Here is a 20,004-nt window from a genome sequence, read left to right as displayed (position 1 = left end):
GGTAACCACTGGTATGTGGGTAAAAATGAAACAAAGGCATTAACTTTTAATGCTTGTATAGTTAGTTTAATCAGTCTTTGCCTGAGCCCCAGACATTTCTGGAAAAAAAGAGAAAAAAATTAAAGGAAGACTTGAATCACAGAATTTAAATGAGGACCCTATGAATTAAAAAAAGATGGGGGGGGATTCTAGGTAACTAGAACTAATCTACTTCAACCTTAAAAGTAGTATGGCATCTGAAGTTTTTAGGGAAGTCTGGTCTGTGTGGGACATCGATGACAATGAGGGTGGCTGGCATAAATAAGAACACAGAACGGTTGAAAGCTATGCTTCAACCTGGAAATGGTTTAAAACTGATACTGTGTGCTCTTATTTTAAAAAGAGAGACTTTTCATGTATATGACTGTCTTGTCTGCATGTATGTCTGTGTGCCACATATATGCAGTGCCTGAGGAGGCCAGAGAGGGCATCAGATTCCCCTGGTGCTGGAGTTGCAGGTGGTTATGGGCCACCGTGTGCGCCAGATCCTCTGCAAAAGCGGCCAATGCTCTCACCTGCTCGCCCAGAACAGAGGAGATTTTGTAAAATTGGCTCACTGCCCAATGGCCTCCATCCCTAAAAGCAATTGCTTTGAAATGTAATAGACATCCTGGACAGACACCCAGGACCATCTGAATTCTTAAACTGGGTGCAGGGAGCATGCTCTATGTTCTTCTCCCTTTAATTGTGTATCTACATTAAATCACTCTCATAGCTGAGATTTATTCCAGATGAAATTCTATTTTTTTAAAAAAAGCAACTATTTCCCTATTCCAAACACAAGAGTTGAGTATAAGGTGACAGAGCAGGAGAGACATTCTGAGGTGTTCTTAGTGATGATACTCAGACCACTCTGCTCCTATGGAGGCTTGCAGGGTGTTGCCATGGAGTTCCTGCTCCAGAGATCTGGGCATCTTGAGAATCTCGTGACTTTACTGATGCTGCTGCTGCTATAGGAACACACTTTGGGAGCCTGTGCTCTGGGTTGTTCATTCACTATGACGGGCATCTTCTCTGCCATCTTTATTTGCTCTACTCTTTCATTGTTGGGAATCTGGCAGATGGATGTGTTTCACTTTACAGAATTTGGAAAACTGAATTATGTGCACCATACTACAGATGCATTTTTCAGGGTTTCAATGAGCCGCTGCTCTGAGTTCTGAAAAGGCTGATTCTGTTATCACACACCTACTACAGGTAATGGCCATTATGGGCATACCTGCACAAATAAAAGCTGACAATGCTCCAGCATATGCCTGAGAGCTGTGAAAAGAGACTCCAGCCTGTGAAGACTGGAGTAGTGGCCTAGGCCAGCAAAGCCCCACAGGACAGAAAATGACTTTGCCCCATTGGCTTGAATAATGAGCTTAAAAAGGGTCACATAGATTAGATACCACACTGGGCTAGCTTCAGTTTTCCAACACAGACTGCTTTTGAGGTTTGAATAAATGTAGTTGACAAAAATGCATATATTTAAGCTGTATGATGCAGTATTTTGATGGGTATATGTGCATATATAAATATTTTAAAGAATCGCCACAATTAAGCCATTAATACATCCATTATTGCACATGGTTGCTGTTTCTTCGTATGTGATAAGAACACTTAAAACATCCTCCCTCAGCCAAGTTCAAATGTACAGTCCAGCAGCACCAGCTACGCTCGGCCATCTGGACATTCGCTATCCAGAATGCACTCATCTTATACAGCTGAAACTGGATCACCTTCAATCCCAATCACCTTATTGCTTCTCTGATCCCTGGAAGCTACCACTCTACTCTCTGCTTTCTTGAGCCCAATATATTTTGACTCCATATATAAGCGAGGTCATGTGTCTTTTCTGTGTTTGGCTTATTTAACTTAGCACAATGCCCTCCACACTCAGCCATGTCTTCATACATGGAATAGTTCCTCCCTTCTCAAGCCTGAATAATATTCCACAGAGTATTTTCTCATGCAGTCATCTATTTATACATTCACACACAAGTCAAAACCACAGCTACTGTGAATAACACTGGAGTGAACACAGGTTTCAGGGATCCAATCCCCAAATTCATTTTCTTGGAGCTTTCTGAGTCACATAGAAATTCCCTTTTTAAGTTTTAAAGAACTCTTCTGTTTCCTATAGTGGTACCCACCTTCCCACAAACCGTGCACAAAACGTGGTTTCCTCACCAACACTTGGTATTGCTGTGCCTGTCTCCATCAGGCTTAGTCCCTTTATAGCTATACGGGGCAGAAACTCTAACAAAGCAGTGGGCGGGATGGGAGGTGAGTAGATTACTGAAATTCTACCCTTGTAGTGATGGATCTGGACCTCTTAGAGTTGGCTGAGTCTTCCAGGAGGGGATTAGCCTCCAAGACTGTGGGTCCTTAAAAGAGAGAGCCTCTCCATAGTCCATTGCATGCTGTCTTGTCATACATGTTCTCACCACTACGGGGCCATCTGCCAGGAGGACATTTCAGGTCAAGCAGATGCCAGCACCATGTTCTTGGACCCCCCAGAGCTGTGAGCTAATACCTCTTTCTTTGTATTCACATAATAACTATTATTCTTCATCTAACTGGTTGAAGTTATTCTACTGTGTGTACTTTTGGTACTCAGTTCTCCCGTTGGTGATACTGATCGCCTTTCCATATGCACATCTTTGGAGGAAATGCATTGTCAAATTCTGTCCTTTTAATTAGTTTATGTGGGCTTTGCTATCAAGTTGAGTTCTTACTGTATTTAGACATTACCCACTATTTGGGTGTCTAGCTTGTGTTTTTCTCCTTACATGGGTTGTCTTCTGTTTTATTTTTCCTTTGCCACACAGTGAATTTTTAGTTCAATGAAATCACATTTGTCATTTTTGTTTTTATTGCCTGAACTTTGGGGATTACATTTATAAAACATTGCCCATTACATCTGTATAAAACATTTTCTCCGTTTCCTTTGACTAGCTTTACAGTGTCAAGTCTTAGGTTTACTCATCTACATCTGGTTGGTTTTTGTGTTAATGTGAGGAGATCAGTTCCACCCAGGACGTGTGGGTCTCCACTCTGCCCACTGAAGAGACTTTGCCTTCTCTGTGCATGGTCTTGCCATTGCTGTTGGGAATATCTGACTTTAAGTGTGAGCATTTCCATACAGACTCTTCTTTCCCATTGGACTAGGTAACTGTTTCTATTATTGTGACTTATATCTAAACAGAAATATTCTGTTCTTACTTGAGATTTCTATGACTACACAGAGTAGCTTATGTCTTTATGGAAATTTTCAGAATGATTGTTTTTATTTCTGTGGGAAATGCCAATGGAATGTTGGCCTGTTGCACTGAACAGATCAATGCTAGCACAGGTTAGCACAGATGCTAGCCCTCTCGACAGTATTGACACTCTAATGGTATTAATTCCTCTGATCTGTAAGTGCAGGCTGTCTTTCCATTATGTGAATCTTCAATGACTCTCACTGAAGTGTCGTTTAGTTTTCACAGTGAGACATCTCACCTCCTCAGGTAATTTCATTCCTAGGTGTTTTGTTCTTTTTGATGTTACTGTAAATGGAATTCCTCAAATTTTCTTTTTTGAATAGTTCGTTGTTGCTGTATGGAGACACAACTGGTCTTTGTGTTTCAATTTTTTATCATACAACGTTACTGAATTCATTTATTGGTCCTATATATTTTTCTGGATGTCTTTAGTGTTACAGTTCATGTCTTCTGAAAAAGAATTTTACTTCTTTCTATTCTTCTTTTATTTCGTTACATAATTGCTCTGGCTAAAATTTCTTGTGCCATGATGAATACAGGGCTAAGGAGAATCTCTTATATTATGTCTGACCACAGAGGAAGGAAAGGCCCTCAGCTCTTATCATTGAGCACAGTGTTAACACTAAAATTTCCCGTCACTTTCTCTTTCTCTCTTTCTCTTCTCTCTCTCTCTCTCTCTCTCTCTCTCTCCCTCTCTCTCTCTCTCTCTCTCTCTCTCTCTCTCTCTCTCGTTCATCTTTTTAGTCAGTTTTCTTATATTGTATAGTCTATCCTTGAATTTATGGGTTCAAGACATCCTCCTATTTCTGCTTTCCCAGGAAGTGGGATCCCAGGCATGAAGCACCATAATTGGCTGGGATACATTCCTTCCATTTCTAATTTGTGGAATTTTATTCTTTTACATTTTTTTTTAAAATGTTGGATTTTAGTTAAGCATGGTAGCATGTACCTCTAACCCCAGCACTTAGAAGACTGGGTAGCAGTATAGTGAGTTTGGGTCCAATCTGGGCTACAAAGAGGGACCTTGCCTCAAAAAACAAAACAAAACAAAAATTAAAAAAAGTCTCAGTAGACACATTTTCTACGTGTATTAGGATACGCAACATTATTTATTCTGTTTATGTGGTGCATTGTCCTTCTTGATTATTGTATATGGAACTGTCATTTTATTCCAGAGATATGTTCCATTCAGTCCTAACAAGGATCCTTTTAATGTGCTGTTGAATTCTGTTTGCTGGTATTTTGTTGTGGATTTTTGCATCCATGTTCATCAAAGATATAGGTCTTTAGCTTTCTGTTCCTGTAATGTTTTGTATCAGGTTAATGCTGGCCTTATAAAGTTTGGGAATGTTTCTGTCCTTCAAGTTTTTGAAGAGTCTGAGAAGAATTAAAATGATCTCTTGAAACATTTGCTGGTTTGACCAGTGACATCTCTTGTCCTGGATCACTCTTTGTTAAGGAGTTTTGATTAGTAATTTAATCTCTTTACTCATGTTGTTCTGCTAATATTGTTTCATTTCTTTATAATTCAGTTTGATAGGCTGCATTTCTAGGAGTTTATCTATTTTGTGTATGTTATCTAAGTTGTTGGCTCACAACTATAGTCATGTGGTATTATGATTGGTGGTATTTTTGTTATATTAGTTGTTTATAATTTGATTTGTGTGAGTCTTCCCACTCCCCTGCCTTCAATCTCAACCTCTTTTTAAATGTTTTTCAATTTTATCTGTTTAAAAAAATGAACTTGGGGGCCACACTGTGGTGGTGCACACCTTTAATCCCAACACTCTCAAGGCAGAGACAGGCTTGATCTCTGTGAGTTTGAGACCAGTCTGGTCTACAGAGCAAGTTCCAGGACAGGCTCCAAAGTTATATAGAAACCCTGTATCAAACAAGAAAAAAGAAAGGAAGGAAGGAAGGAAGGAATAGAGAAAGAAAGGAAAAGAAAGAAAGAAAAGAAAAAAAATGAACTTGGTAATGGAGAGGCAACTCCTGTAAAGGAGAGGTCTGGAATCTGGTTCCTAGCATCCAGACCAGGCAACTCACACCCATCTGAATTCGATTTCTAGGGGATCTGACACCCTCTTCTGGCCTCCACAGGCATCCCTACACATATGGTATAAATGAGCGTGTGTGTGTGTATGTGTGTGTGTGTGTGTGTGTGTGTGTGTGTGTGTATCTCCATTCATGATTAAATATTTTCTTCTCTTTCTTTTGTGTGTGATAGTATGATTTAATTCCTTTTTCTTCCTCTTTTGTGTATCTATTGGAGGGTTTTCTTTTGTGTATCTATTGGAGGGTTTAAGCCATGTGGCTTAAACACGACATCATACAGGTTACAATCATATTGTTTAAGCTGATAACTCAATTTCAGTTATATGAATTCTACATTTTACTTCTCTTGCTACAGTTTATTGATATCACAATTTAAATCTTTTCATATAATGTGTCTAGGTTTTTGCTTTATTCCGATTTGTTGTTGCTGAAACAAGATTATGATATAGAGTCCACATTGGTCTCAAACTCAAGATACTCTTATCTCAGCTACCAGATACTGGGGCTGGATGACTATTATGTTCACCTAGCTGTAGGTGGTTTTAACACTTTAGTCTTTTAACTTGTGTGCTAAAGATAAATGTAGCCACATGCTGTCATCACAGTGATAGACTATTCAGAATTTGACTATGCGGTTACCTTTACTGGTGAGCTTTATACTTCCATATTTCATCTTTATAGTTTCATATCTTGTGTCACAAATTATCATCCTTTCATTTCATCTGGAAGAACTCTCTTTAGCACTGCTGGCATGACTGTGCAAGTCATGACGAATTCCATCATTTCTTCATTTCGGGTATAGTATTGTGTTTGTCAGGGATCAGGGGGTGTTGTTGGCTTTAGTTTGGGTTTGGGCATTTGTTTGCATGCTTGTTTTTAAATTTCCCTTATTAATTATGTGTGTATATGTCTGTCTGTATGTAGATAGGTGCATGTGGATGAAGGTGCTCAAGGAAGCCAGATGAGGGTGACAGATTCCTCTGAAACTATTGATACAGACCATTGTGAGCCATCCAGCATGGGTGCTGGGGACCTAATTGAGGTCTGTGCAAGAGCAGCATGTCCTCTTAATGACAGAGTTACTGCCTCTGCCCCTTTGGCTTTTTCCACTTTGATTATATTATCCCACTCTTTTCCCTTATAGGATTTCTGTGCAGCAGTTAAGAGTACTTGTGGTGCTATAGTATTTATGATTTATTAAAGCTTGCCTGACGGTACAGAAAGCAAGGCCATCCACACTAGCTGGCTATAGAAGCCAGGAGGTAGTGGTACACACCTTTAATCCCACCACTTGGGAGGTAGAGGTATCTCTTAGTTCAAGGCTACACTGAGTTACATGCAACAGGCTTGGTGAGAGCCTGGGAGTCAGGATCAGCTCTTTCAGCCTGAGGTAGAGGTAAGGGGCTAGTGGCTTGGCTGCTTTGCTTCTCTGATCTTCAGCTTGAAGCTGGAACCCCAATATCTGACTCTGGGTCTTTTTATTATTTGTGTTACAAGCAGACTATTTTTCCAGAGGACTAGGTTCAAGTCTCAGCACCCACATGGCAGCTCACAACTGTCTATAACTCCAAGATCCAACACCCTCACACAAACTTACATACAAAACACCGATGCACATAAAATAAATTTAAAAATAAACATTATAAATAAAGAACTTGTCGTTTTTTTGTTTGTTTGTTTGTTTTTCCCTTTTTTGAGACAGGGTTTCTCTATGTAGCTTTGGAGCCTCTCCTGACACTCACTTTATAGACCAGAGATCCACCTGCTTCTGCCTTCCGAGTGCTAGGATCAAAGGGGTGTACCACCACTACGTGGCATAAAGAACATTTTTTAAAAAGAGTTCTCAGAAATCTGCTGATAGCATTATTAAGGTTCTGTTGTATGTGACAGGATTCTCCTGATAATTTCTAAACTCTGTCTCTGACTTTTAATAATTACATATGTGTGTGTGTATGTGTGTGTATGTATATATATATATATATATATATATATATATATATAGAGAGAGAGAGAGAGAGAGAGAGAGAGAGAGAGAAAGTTCCCAGGCTCCTCCTCAGACCTAGTCCCACAGGTCACTTCCGCCCCTGGCTCCACCCTCAATGGCCGTGGTCAGTGCCACAGAAGCAGACAAAGTGATTATCCCACTACAATCTTTGTCTTTTCCTTGTGGGGCTCCCAGAATGCACATACTGGTTCACACTGTGAGGTGTCAGGAATCCTACAAATTCCCTTCACTCTTTGTCATTCTGCTTTCTTCCCCTCTGACTAGAGGGATAACTACAAATGACCTTTTTCAAGACCACAGAATCACTTTCCTGTGTAAGCAAGCCTGCTATGGGAACTCTGTCACATTTCTAAACTTGACTTCTGTATTCTTTAGCTCCAAAGGTCTAACTAATTCTTTCTCGAAGAATCCTGCTTGCTGAACTTCTCGTTTTACCCAAGATCTGATTTCATCATGATATATCTGTGCACTCCTGTCTTAGTCCAGGTCCTATTGCTGTAAAGAGACACCATGACCAAGGCAACTCTTAGAAATGAAACGTACTTACTTAATTGGGCTGGCTTTAAGATCAGAGGTTTACTCCATTATCATCATGGCAGGGAGTGTGGCAGGCGCAGGCAGACACATGCTGGAGAGGTCGCTAAGCACTTTAGGTCTGGATCTGCTGGCAGCAAGAAGAGGGAGGGAGGGGGTAACACACTAGCCAGGCTTGAGCTTCTGAGACCTCAAAGCCCAACCCCTAATGACACGCCTCCTCCAACAAAGCCACACCTACTCTACTAAGGCCACACCTAATAGTTCCACTCCCTTTGGGCCTATGGGAGCCCTTTTTATTCAAGCCACTACAATTCCCTTACAGCTCACTGATGTTTCTGATTTTCCATGTTCCTACAGCCTTGTGTTGCTACCTTGACATCTGGAAAAGCAGGCATCTCCAGTCATTACCGGCTGACCTTGGAAGAGGCAGGCTTAGTGGGCTGGGATTCTGGGTGCTCATCCTGTCTTTTCTGTGAATTTAGCCATCCTGCCCGTTTGGTCCACGGCTGGGAAATGTCTTGGGAATGGATACCTCCTCTGACTCTCACAAAGCTCAGCCAAGTTGGGAGCTGATTCTTTTCCCTACAGCAGTGCCTTGAGTGTTCAAGGTTAATTGCTTCCTCCCACTTCTGCAGAGTTGAGTGGTGGCCTGCACATGCTTGTGAACGATATACAGAAGCTAAAACACACTGCATTGGATAGTCAGCTCATGGCAATGACACAATACCTGGCTAAAGCAATGGAAAGAAGTGTTGTGGGGTAGTTTGATTGCACTCTCACTCCAGAGACCTTTTTTTTTTTTTTTTTTTTTTTTTTTTGTTCTTGGATGAGGGAAGAGACTTGCAGCATTTCTGGTCAAAAGCCAAAGTCAGCTCGTTGCTACTCAACTGCTTTGAGATAGTTGAGATAGCAGGTTTTTCACCTCAGCCCTTGCCTCCTGAGTCTTATTGATAAATAGAATGATAGAAAGTTAATTTAAACCTACATATCATGGCTGTGGCAGAGCCAGGGCCTTGGGACTGGACGCCCTGACAGGTCATGGCCTGGATGGTAGGTGCAATGCTGACTGGGGGGCCGAGAGGCCACAGGTGATAATCGAAATCTCAGTAGATTCATGTGCAGCAGCTAAGCTGACAGAAAAACATCAAGGAAGGGTTTATTGTGGCTCACGGTTTGGTCCATCGTGGTGTGGAAAGTATAGGGGCAGGAGTGTGAGGCGGCTGGTCACACAGCAGCCACAGTCAGGAAACGGAGAGATGGATGCTGGCGCTCTCCTCACGTCCTTTTTTAAGTCTAGAATCTTAGCCCATGAGATGATGTCACACACATTCAGGGTAGGTCTTCTTACCCCAGCCAATCTAATCTAGGTAATTAATCCCTCAAAGATACACCCAGAGGATAACATAATGTACATAGGACCCATTGGCATGCTCAGGAACTCGCCTTCTAGATGGCCTAGGTCCTGCCAAGGTGACTATCAGTATTGGTTTACGAGAAGGCACAGAGAACAGCAGCTATTGGGGTACATGGAGAGTTGCCAGGGCCCACACAGGCTATGAGCAGAAGCATCTGCAGGTGATACATTCGAGGAGGTGTATGCCTGGGCCTCTTAATAGAGCTGCCATCATTCTTTGTTGAGTTCCATGACCCAGTTGCTATGGACACTACCCTTTTTCCCTGTTTCTATCTAACCCCAGACTATTTATTTATGACAAGTCATCAGGGTTAGAATAGACAAAAGAGAACCAGGTCTCTTGGACTCCCACAATGCTAGGACACCAGGCATTTATTATGTTCCTGTTTTCCCTCGTGGGAGAAGCCATGGCTGTAGGAGCCTCCTTGTCACTGAGTTGTGCAGTTGGGGGCAGGTCTATGAGGCAGTGAACCTGCTTGTTCTACCACCTGTGATATGCTTGTTCCTTTTTTTTCCTGCTCTCTCTCTCTCTCTCTCTCTCTCTCTCTCTGTCTCTCTCTCTCTCTCTCCCTGTTGAGGAGTTGGAGTCTCTCTGCTGAACTCCCAGCCTCCCACAAAGGCATCCATATCCATGGGTGGTTGCCAAAATCAGTGTGTCTGTGGGATGCTAAGGGCTACAGTGCCTGCTCAGCCCACGTTGGCAATACTTGTGTGTTGGTTTGTGAGTCACGAAATGAATGACTACTTTTTACTTTTGCCTTGGTATTCTTCCTTAATTCTCATTGTTTTGTTTTAGATTTCACACATTAATTTACAGGATCCAATTGTTTGAAAAAAAATCAAACAGAGATTTTTCTTAGTGAGAAGTGGAGGTACAGGTCTATGAGCTCAGCAGTTCGGCAGCTAAGGTGATAGGATCATGAGTTCAAGACCAGTCCGAACCACACAGACAGTTCCAGGCTAGTTTGGGTTAGAGTGAGACAACAAAACACGATTCCCTTTCTTTTTGCCCAGGAAACTAAAGACTTTATACTTATTCTGAAATAACAAGCACAAACATGTATGCGTGCACACAGACATTCACACTCACACACTCACATTCACACACACTCACACATACACACTCACTCACACACACACTCAAACACACACACACACACACATCAAAGTGAATAGACATTCTCTTAGCTGAAGCCCCATGGGTTAGCTGCTTACTGAGCCACTAAAATTCTGGAACATATCTCATTATGATGTATTAAAAGGTCAAAACTGTGTTAAACTTTGTTATTTATTGATATTAGATGTGCAACATTCAATGTTTTAATAGTATTATTCTGAGGAAGAACACATAATTTCCTAGTATCTTTAATGCTATGTGAAAAACATACCTTTTTATTTTTTTCTGCTTATTGATTATGTTTACAGTGTTTTATTTGCTACTTTAAAAACTGTTAATGAGACAAGCCAACGCACAGGATAACTCATTATGATCTTCTGCTTCCTGTCTGGCAGAATCTGGTTATCTTCTGCCACTCAGCATCCTTAGCCAGTGATGCCAGAGCTGGCTCTCTCTGCCCAGCAGGCTTTTCTCGTGTCTAAACCTTTAGGATCTTGTGAGTGTATCACTACACATTTGGTAGGTTGGATCTGATGCAGAAGGGAATGCTATTTGGGGTTAGTCCATGCTTCAGAGGAAGGAGGGAGGGAAAAAGAGAAGGGAGAGGAAGGAGTTGGAGGGAGGGATGGGTTGTCCTGTTTCTAAAGTTGGCTGCTGATAAACATTAGGAGCACTACACCCTCTTGTGGCTATTTTCAGCCTTGCAGAAGATGGGAGGCTAAAGATCAATATTTCATCCCAAACACGTTTTATGTAAGGATTGGCTGTTTTTGTCGTTAAATGCCACCTGACTCTTACTAGGCTTTACTCAAAAGATCAAAGGAACATGATTTAAATGGTGCTACCAAGAACTGGAAACAGCCATCAGTAAATTTTGTTTTGCTTGCAAAGACTGTTATTATTAATACTGTGGCTTTGCTATGGTTTGTAGTGCCATGTCAGAGAAAACAGTATGACCCGAGGTCATCTGTGTCCCTCAATGTGTACATTGGTTCCACAGAGGGACAAAAGCCACTCACCTCTGCATATTAAAGGTCAGTCACATCAAGCCAGAAGTCTGTCTCATACCCATGTCAGTTTCAGAACTCACACCCTTCACCCAGCACCCTGGTGCTGTGGAACAGTCCTCCTGCACACTGTGAATATATGCCACTATGGTTTAATAAACAAACTGCCTATCCAATAGCTGGACAGGATAAAAGTTAGGAGGGAAAGTCAAACAGAATGACAGGGTGAAGAAGGGTGGAGTCAGGGGACACACCAGCCAGCTAGCTGCCGAGGAGACAGGATGTGCAGTAAATAAGGTAACAAGCCATGAGCCACGAGGCAAAGCATGGGCAGAAATATGTATCCTGGCGGTGGTGGCACTTGACTTGGGAGGCAGAAGCAGGCAGATCGCTGTGAATTGAAGACCTGGTCTACTGAGCAAGTTCCAGCACAGGTTCCCAAAGCTACAAAGAAACCCTATCCCCTCCCAAAAAAAAAATGGAGGGGATGGGCTTAATTTAAGGGTAAGAGCTAGTTAATAACAAGTCTGAAAGTATGACCTATTGGCTAAGCATTTGTAATTGATACTAAGCCTCTGAGTGATTATTTGAGAGGGGCTTGTGGGACAGGAAGATTCTTCCTACACCCTGGTCCTGGTAGCCTAGCTCCCATTCTTCCTTGCTGCTACACAAGTGACAGCTGACAAGCCACTCTGCTTTGAGGGAAGGTTAAACTTGTCACATAGACAGGATCTAGACTCACTAAGGAAACAAGCCCCTGGCACATCTGGAGGTGAGTTTCTAGGCTGGGTTAACTGAGATGGGAAAACCCAATACAAACATGGGCAGCCTACATAAAAGGGCAAATACCAGCTGAGCAAGTTTCTTTTTATCTGTGTCTCCTGAGTGTAGATACAATGTGACCAGCCACTTCAATCACACACACACACACACACACACACACACACACACACACACACACGCACACCCATTGGTGTGAACCAAATACCCTTCCTTTCTTAAGCTGCTTGTGCCAGGTGTGTTATCACTAATACAGTGCTCTAACCAGTACTCAGCCATGCACATGCTCACTGGCCGCATGCAGAGATGAGCACAAAAAGAGCTAAGAGAAGCCAGACTCTTACTACACACCTTGTGGGAAAGTTATCCAGTCCCAGCAGAGCAAGCACTCACACACAAAAGTATCCACTGGGCTGTGGAGAGATGAGCTCAGCAGTTAAGAGCACAGGCTGCTCTTGCAGAGGACCCAAGTTCAGTTCCCAACACCCACATCAGATGGCCGACAACTCCAGCTCTAGGGACTCTGACACCCTCTTCTTGACCTCTACCGGGACCTGTATTGGAATGCACCTACCCCCTCACCACACACACACACACACACACACACACACACACACACACACACACACTTAAAAATAAATATTTTTTAAAGAATGAGGAGGAGGAGGAAAAGGAGGAGGAAGAGAAAAGAAAGAAGTGGATTACTCTGCTCACCCTGTGATGGCGATCCTGACTGGACTTAGACTCAATCAGCTGCTGGACTGAAGCACAGCTCCCAGTGGATGTGAGGAAGTTTCAGAGAGGACTAACTGGGGAAAAGCCCACACTACCCTGTGTGGTACCGGCCCAAAGACTGGGGCCATGCATGGAATGAAAGAGGAAGAAAGGAGGAAGTGAACTGAGTACCATGAACCCCCACCTCCCACCCGGAAAAAGACTCTTTCCTCCTCCCTTAAGTTGGTTCTTGCCAGCTATCTGGTCACAGCCATAGGAAAAGTAACTAACTGGACTGGTGGTGCACACCTCTAACCCCAGCACTTGGGAGGAAGAGGCAGGTGGGATCCCAAACCAAAACAACAACAACAAACAAAGTAACTAATTCACCCTCCCACAACTTAAATTTCTCCTATTAGGCCTTGCCCTCTACAGGATTTAAATCAAGGCGGTTGATTAAATTACCATTAACTTTTCTATATTATCCAGAATCACCTTCTGGAATGATTTTGAAGCAGAGAATTAAAACTTGCAAGTCATCCTTTGTACCTCTGAGGGAAAAAGATAACCAGAACTCACATAATAGACCTATCTTAGCACATTGCAAAACAGTGTTTAAAAGAAAGGATTGTGCCTTTCATGGATCTGTGAGCTCAAGGCTAGCCAGAGCTACAGAGACCTTATCAGAAGGGACTCTGGCCAGCTTGAGCATGGCAAACACCGCTCTGGCAGGCCTTGCCTTTCTCCTGTTCCCTCTGCCTTATTAAAAAACCATCCCTTATTTGACTCCTGAGACTGACTACCAAGGTCCAACTATCAAAGTATTTATTTGAGTTCAACAATCAGAAGGTCCCTTGGTTCACCTAATTAGCATGCCCAATTAAAATTAAACACCTCACCATAACACAGGGTTTCCACTTTTATTAACTGCCATTTGTTCATGTGTCATATCTGTCTCCTCTATCCAGGACAAAGACCCCTTTCCCTTACCTCTCCCCGCTTCCCCTTCCTCCCCTATCTCCTTAACACCACATCCTAGCCCATTCTAACACAGACCTCCCCTTTTCCACCTCTTAAAAATGACACCTGCAAGGTCTTTTGCTGCTGTTTTCTGCCTGAGTCAGGAAGCAGCCACTTTAACTTTTCTTCCCAGTAAATAAAGGATCTCTCTGGAAAACAGGTGTTTGGGTGTGGTTTGTGCCTAATCCCTGGTCCAGGAAGAAGCTCCCATTGTGTGGGGGAGCCCCCTTCATTATCTAAGCACATTTTTAAAGAAAGACTGTATTGCTTCAAAGGCAATGTTTCAATTCTAAATGTCATTGTAGAAATAACGTGTTACAAATATCACACTCATGATTCATTGATGGTAGGGTTAGAAACTTCCTACGTGAAGTCACTTGAATTCCTAAAAATAAGTTTGTTTCTTTTACATATTCTTAATTAAAAAAAAATAAAATTGAACTTCTCTTGCTCTATTTTTAAGAGAATTTTTTTTTCTTAGCATTTCTATTCCTCCTTGAAGTAGAGGGAAACCATGCTCAAGAGAAGTCACTGTAGTAACATTGGCTAAGTGTATTGATAATTGATATGTACATTGTACTGGTTTGTCACATGTCTGAGTTCACTGAGTAACTAGCTCTGTATCTGTTGAGTCCATTTGGTTTATAATGTCAGTTATTGCCAACATTTCTCTGCTTAGTTTTTTTCTAGATAACCTGTCTATTGGCATGAATGGAGTATTGACATTTCACACTATCACTGTGTGAGGGTCAATATGTGATTTAAACTGAAGAAGTGTTTATATTTTATAAACAAAGATGCCCTTGTGTTTGGGATACAGATGTTAGTCATCGCAATGGCCTCTTGGTGGATTTTTCTTTCCTTCCTTATCTCTTCTAATCAGTTTTGGTTTGAAATCTATTTTGTCAGATGTTAAAATGACTACACCAGCTTGCTTTTTAGGTCCATTTGCAACACTTTAACCTGTGGTAATATCTATCCTTGATGTTAAGGTTTAATGGATAGAAAGATGGATCCTGTTTTCACATCTATTCTGTTAGCGTTATCATTTTATTTGGAAGTTAAGACTGTTGATGTTGAGTAATATCAATGACCAATGATTGTTTATTCCTGTTATTTTTGTTGTCTGTGGTGGTACGCCTCCCCCCACCCCTTTTTTTTTTTTTTTTTTTTTTTTTTTTACTTTGCTGGGGTGGAATTATTTATTCCCTGTGCTTTTTTGGACGTGTTGCCATTTACCTTTTAGCACCCTGAGTAGGGCTGAATTTGTAGATAGATATTGTTTAAATTTGGTTTAAATATGGAATGTCTTATTTTCTCCATCTAAGGTGATTGAAAGTTTTACTGGGTATATACTGGGCTAGAATTTGTGGTCTCAGAGTCTTCATGGCATCTGTCCAGGCCCTTCTGGCTTTTAGGGTCTCCATTGAGAAATTGGGTACAATTCTAATAGGTATGATTTCATATGATACTTGATCTTTTCAATTGCAGCATTTAATATTCTTTCTTTGTTCTATATGTTTAGTATTTTGATTATTATGTGCCAAAGGGACTTTCTTTTCTGGTCCAGTCCATTTTGTGTTCTGGATGCTTCTTATACTTTATAAGCATCTCCTTCTTTATGTTAGAGTTAGATTTTCTTTTCTTTCTTTCTTTTTTTTTTTTTTTAAAGACAGGGTCTCTCTCTGTGGCCTTGGCTATCCTGGAACTTGCTCTGTAGACCAGGTTGGCCTTAAACCATAAGGATCTTCCTGCCTCTGCCTCTTGGGTGCTAGAATCAAAGGAGTGTGCCACCACTACCACCCAGCTTCTTCTGGGATTTTGTTGAAAATATTTTCTGTGCCTTTGACCTGTGTTTCTTCTTCCTCTATTCCTAATATTCTTAGACTTGGTCTTTTCATAGTATCCTAGATTTCCTGAAGTTTTGTGGCAGGAGGTTTTTAGATTTAACTTTTTTGTTGTTGTTTTTTGCTACAGTATTTCTTTTACCATGTCTTCCATACCTACAATTCTCTCTTCCACCTCTTATATTCTGTTGGTGGAACTTGCCTCTGTGATTTCTGTTAAGTTCCTATATTTTTCTTTCCAGATTTCCCACAGTTTGTATTTTCTTTATTGATTATATTTCCACTTCCAGGTCTTGAATGGTTTTATTTATTTATTTCCACTGTTTGTGTTTTCATAAATTTCTTTAAGGGATTTATCGATTTCCTCTTTAAGGACCTCTATCATATGCACAGAGGCTGTTTTAAGGTCTTTTTTTTTATAATTCTAAAAAATGAATGATTGAAAGTCTACCCACTAGGATAAAGGCTAACAACTGAACTGTCACTTATACCTGCTAGGAGAGGGAAAATCAATTTTCTCCAACAGAGTATACTGGATTATATCAACCATTCCAGGACTGGCCTCATGCTCAGGTGTAGCTGACCAACATATAATGGACTCCATAGTTTTTCATGTGTGCTTTTATTTGGTTACAGTTTGGTGGGTTGTTTTTCTGTTTGTTTGCTCTTATTGTTTTCTTCATTCTTTTGGGTATGGTTGTAGTTTGTTTTCTTGTTTGGGGGTTTTGGTTGTTGTATTGGGTTTTTGTTCTTTTAGGATGAACTTAAAGTTGGATGGGTAAGGAGAAGAGGCTCTGGAAGGACTTAGGAGAGAAGGAGCATATGACCAAAATATATTTAAATTTAAAACTGTTCAAATATTTAAAAATTAAGATAAATGCTCTAAGTGATTACAAATCTTGTATATAACAAAATTTCAAAAATAGTTCAATGAACTAAAAGAGAGAGAGAGAGATAGGGAGGGAGAGGGGGGAAGTTCTGGAAGTGGGGCTATACCTCTCCCATTTCAGACCCAAGTATATTTCACACAAAGTGTCCCCCAAAGACAGGGATGAGAAATTCAAAGAGTGCTCTTGAGAACAGCTGTAAGGTGAACCGTTCCCAACAGAAGTTGCAATTTTTCTTATCCCATGATGTAAAAGTGCCTGTAGACAAGAGTTTTCCTGTCCTGACCACCTGCTCCCAAATAACCAGCAGCAGCTTCCCAAATAACTGACTAGGAGACTTACTATAAAGTATAAATGCTCAGCCAATAGCTCAGGCTTATTATTGAAAGACCCCCACTATGCATATTGCCTGTTTGAACTGCTCTTGCCAATTTGCCAAGGTCAAGTTATGGGAAAAGTACAGGAGGGAACCAGATGCTGCTCTCATCCAACGCCAACCAGATATCTGTGGTTTGCAGCTTGGACCAAAGCAAGGTCAGCAGGACGGTATCTGGGATGCTGAGATAGTCATAACTGAATTCTTTGTATTCTTTGTGCCCAACACGAATAACCAACTGTCCTTGGTTAACTACAATTGCTATATTTAGATGAAACAATGAAATCCCTGTAACCATGCTTCTGCTTCTGTAAGCCTGCTTCTTGTCACCCCAACCCTATAGAAACTGCATATGCTTTAACCACACATGCTCTCTCAGTCTTCCGAAAGACTGAAGCATCCACAGGTACCTGTGTGTAAACATTAAACAGCCTCTAGCACTTGCATCCAGTGGTCTGGTCTCGTCTCTTGGGGCAAGGGCCTCCCCCTGACAGGCTCTGAACTCTTGGAGTCTTTCATTATGACCTAACTCTTAAATTAACACATATTCCTTATCTATGCTTTGCCATGTGACTCATGGCTTGTCACCTCATTGTCTTTTTTTTTTTTTTTTTTTTCTTTCCTTCTTTTTTTGAAATCTTTTTTAAAATTTAATTTAGAAACAATCTTATTTTACATATCAATCCCAGTTTCCTCTCCTTCCCATCCTTGGTGAGGCCTTCCATGGGGGATCATTAAAGTCTGTCATATCATTTGGGGGAGGGCCTAGGCTGAGAGAGCAGCCCTCCATAGGGAATGGGCTCCCAAAGTCCATCTGTGCACTGGTGATGAATACTGGTTCCACTGTCAGAAATCCTATAGACTGGCCAGGCCTCCTAACTGACACCCACATTCAGAAGGCTTGGTTTGGTCCAATGCTGGTTCCCCAGTTTTACTACTGGGGAACCGTGTGCTCCCACTTGGTCAGGTCAGCTGTTTCTGTGGGTTTCTCCCACGTTATTTCTTTTTCTACACGTCCTGCTTCCTCGGGGGCTACCTGGTATCTCCCTGACTCCACCCTTTTTCTTCCCATCATTCTCTCAGTTTGGTTGCCTCACCATAATTTCTACCTGGACCTGAGTGGCAAATCTTCATGGTGTACAGAAAGGATTATTCCACAGCAAGTGCCCCAGTGAAAAAAGGAACTGGGAGTTCAGATATGGAGTGGAAGCTCAATTAGGAGTTCCAAGAAATGGCCTCAGCCTCCTCACCCAGTGTCTGCTGGATGTTGTAAGCACCCAGTTTGATGATGTTATCCTTATCAGCAGCAATTTGTTCTTCTACTTGGAAGCCTCACCCTAGAAATCATTCTACTCTGGGACTGTTGGGAATTCCAGCTGGCTGCCTTGAGGATGCCCAGGTGATTATTGTGGGTCATTCTGAATGTGTGAGCTGACAATGTTTTGCTATTTATCTGTCTACCTGACTGTCTATCATCTATCTATCATATATCATTTGCTATTATTTTACTTTGAGTTGCTATATAATTAACTCACTGATTCAAAACAAACAAAAAAAATATTAGCTATTGTAGATCATTCTCTGAACCAAAAACCACTAAATTAGAAAGAGGCTAAACAGTCACTAGCTTACTTTCATCAGAACAAGAATGCAAGGAATTCAACATTTTTAAAGATATATTTTAAATCCCTAGTTAGTGAAATCAAATGCAACCACAAGTTATTGGAAATCATCCTCCAGTGAGGGGGGCTTGTGTTCTCTAAGTGTGACTGAAGCTGTATTGGAGGCAGGCAACCACTTCTGACATGCCTGACACAGACCCTGCAGCATGACACTGAATTCCGCTGCCTTTCTTCCTCCCTTGATTCATTTTCTTTTCATATGAGAAATGAGCCTAGGTCTGAAACTCCAGCCATCATGGTTTTCAGTCTGAAAAATTTCACTCAAATTGATTTTATTTGAAGATATCCTCCCCTTCTATATCGTCCATTGTCTTACTTAGGGTTTTATTGCTGTGAAGAGACACCATGACCATAGCAACTCTTATAAAGGAAAATGTCGCAGCCCTGGAGGTCAGCTCCCAGAACTGCACCCAGGGTAACAAAAAGAAAGCCTTCTCAGAGCACCGAGGATCTTAGAAAATTTTCTTCTCTTTCTTTGGGCTAGACTTTTCTGAGAGTAAATAAACATACACTTTCTGATGGTAACTTAAAAAAGGGAACAAACACATGCTTTCCTGATGGCAACCTTCTCTTTTATATTATCTTCTATTATTGTCTTCAATAATCTCTCTAGGCAATCTCTCTACTAGTACATCTCTTTACATACAGCTACATACCACTTCTCTCTCTATCTCTCATCTCCTCCCTCAGCAAAAGCCTCTGAACAAATATGAATCACATTTCCAGGCTCACGCAGCTCTTCCTGAATAAACAGTAAGAAACAGAACCAAACTGACCACAGTTTCTCTCAGGCTAGAGAGGTAACATTGACCTGCCGGATGCCAGATCCTCCAGCAGATAGGGCTGGGAAAGGGCCCATCCAGCCGGTCTCCTCCCAGGAGGAGTGGGAAGGTGGGTGTCAAAGACTCAGAACTCCCCCCTCCTAGTTACCAGGGAGAAACATGCTGAGCCAGGAGACTATAGATTGTTGAAGCAGGGTCTCATTTTGTTGTATCAAGCAGGGACTTATATAGGGTTGAGGAAGGGGGTAGGAATCGTAGGATAGGGTAAGGTGATGTGAGGCATAAGAGCTCGTAATATTCCACCACGCTAGCTGTTAGTTAGGCAGGGGCAGTCTTACATCAGGCCTTGCTGAGTTACTCTTGTGTGGAGGTTACAGGCCAAAGACAGGTCGACAAACTTTAGCCAGGCTCAGGAAGTTCCTCTAGGCCTCACCTTCCGGCCTTTTTAGGCCCAACAGCCAGTGAGTAAAGTAAGCACACAGCTCTGAGTG

This window comes from Phodopus roborovskii, unplaced genomic scaffold, assembly GCF_943737965.1.
Source record: "Phodopus roborovskii unplaced genomic scaffold, PHOROB, whole genome shotgun sequence".
Taxonomy (NCBI): Eukaryota; Metazoa; Chordata; class Mammalia; order Rodentia; family Cricetidae; genus Phodopus; species Phodopus roborovskii.
Note: the sequence above shows the minus strand (reverse complement) of the source record.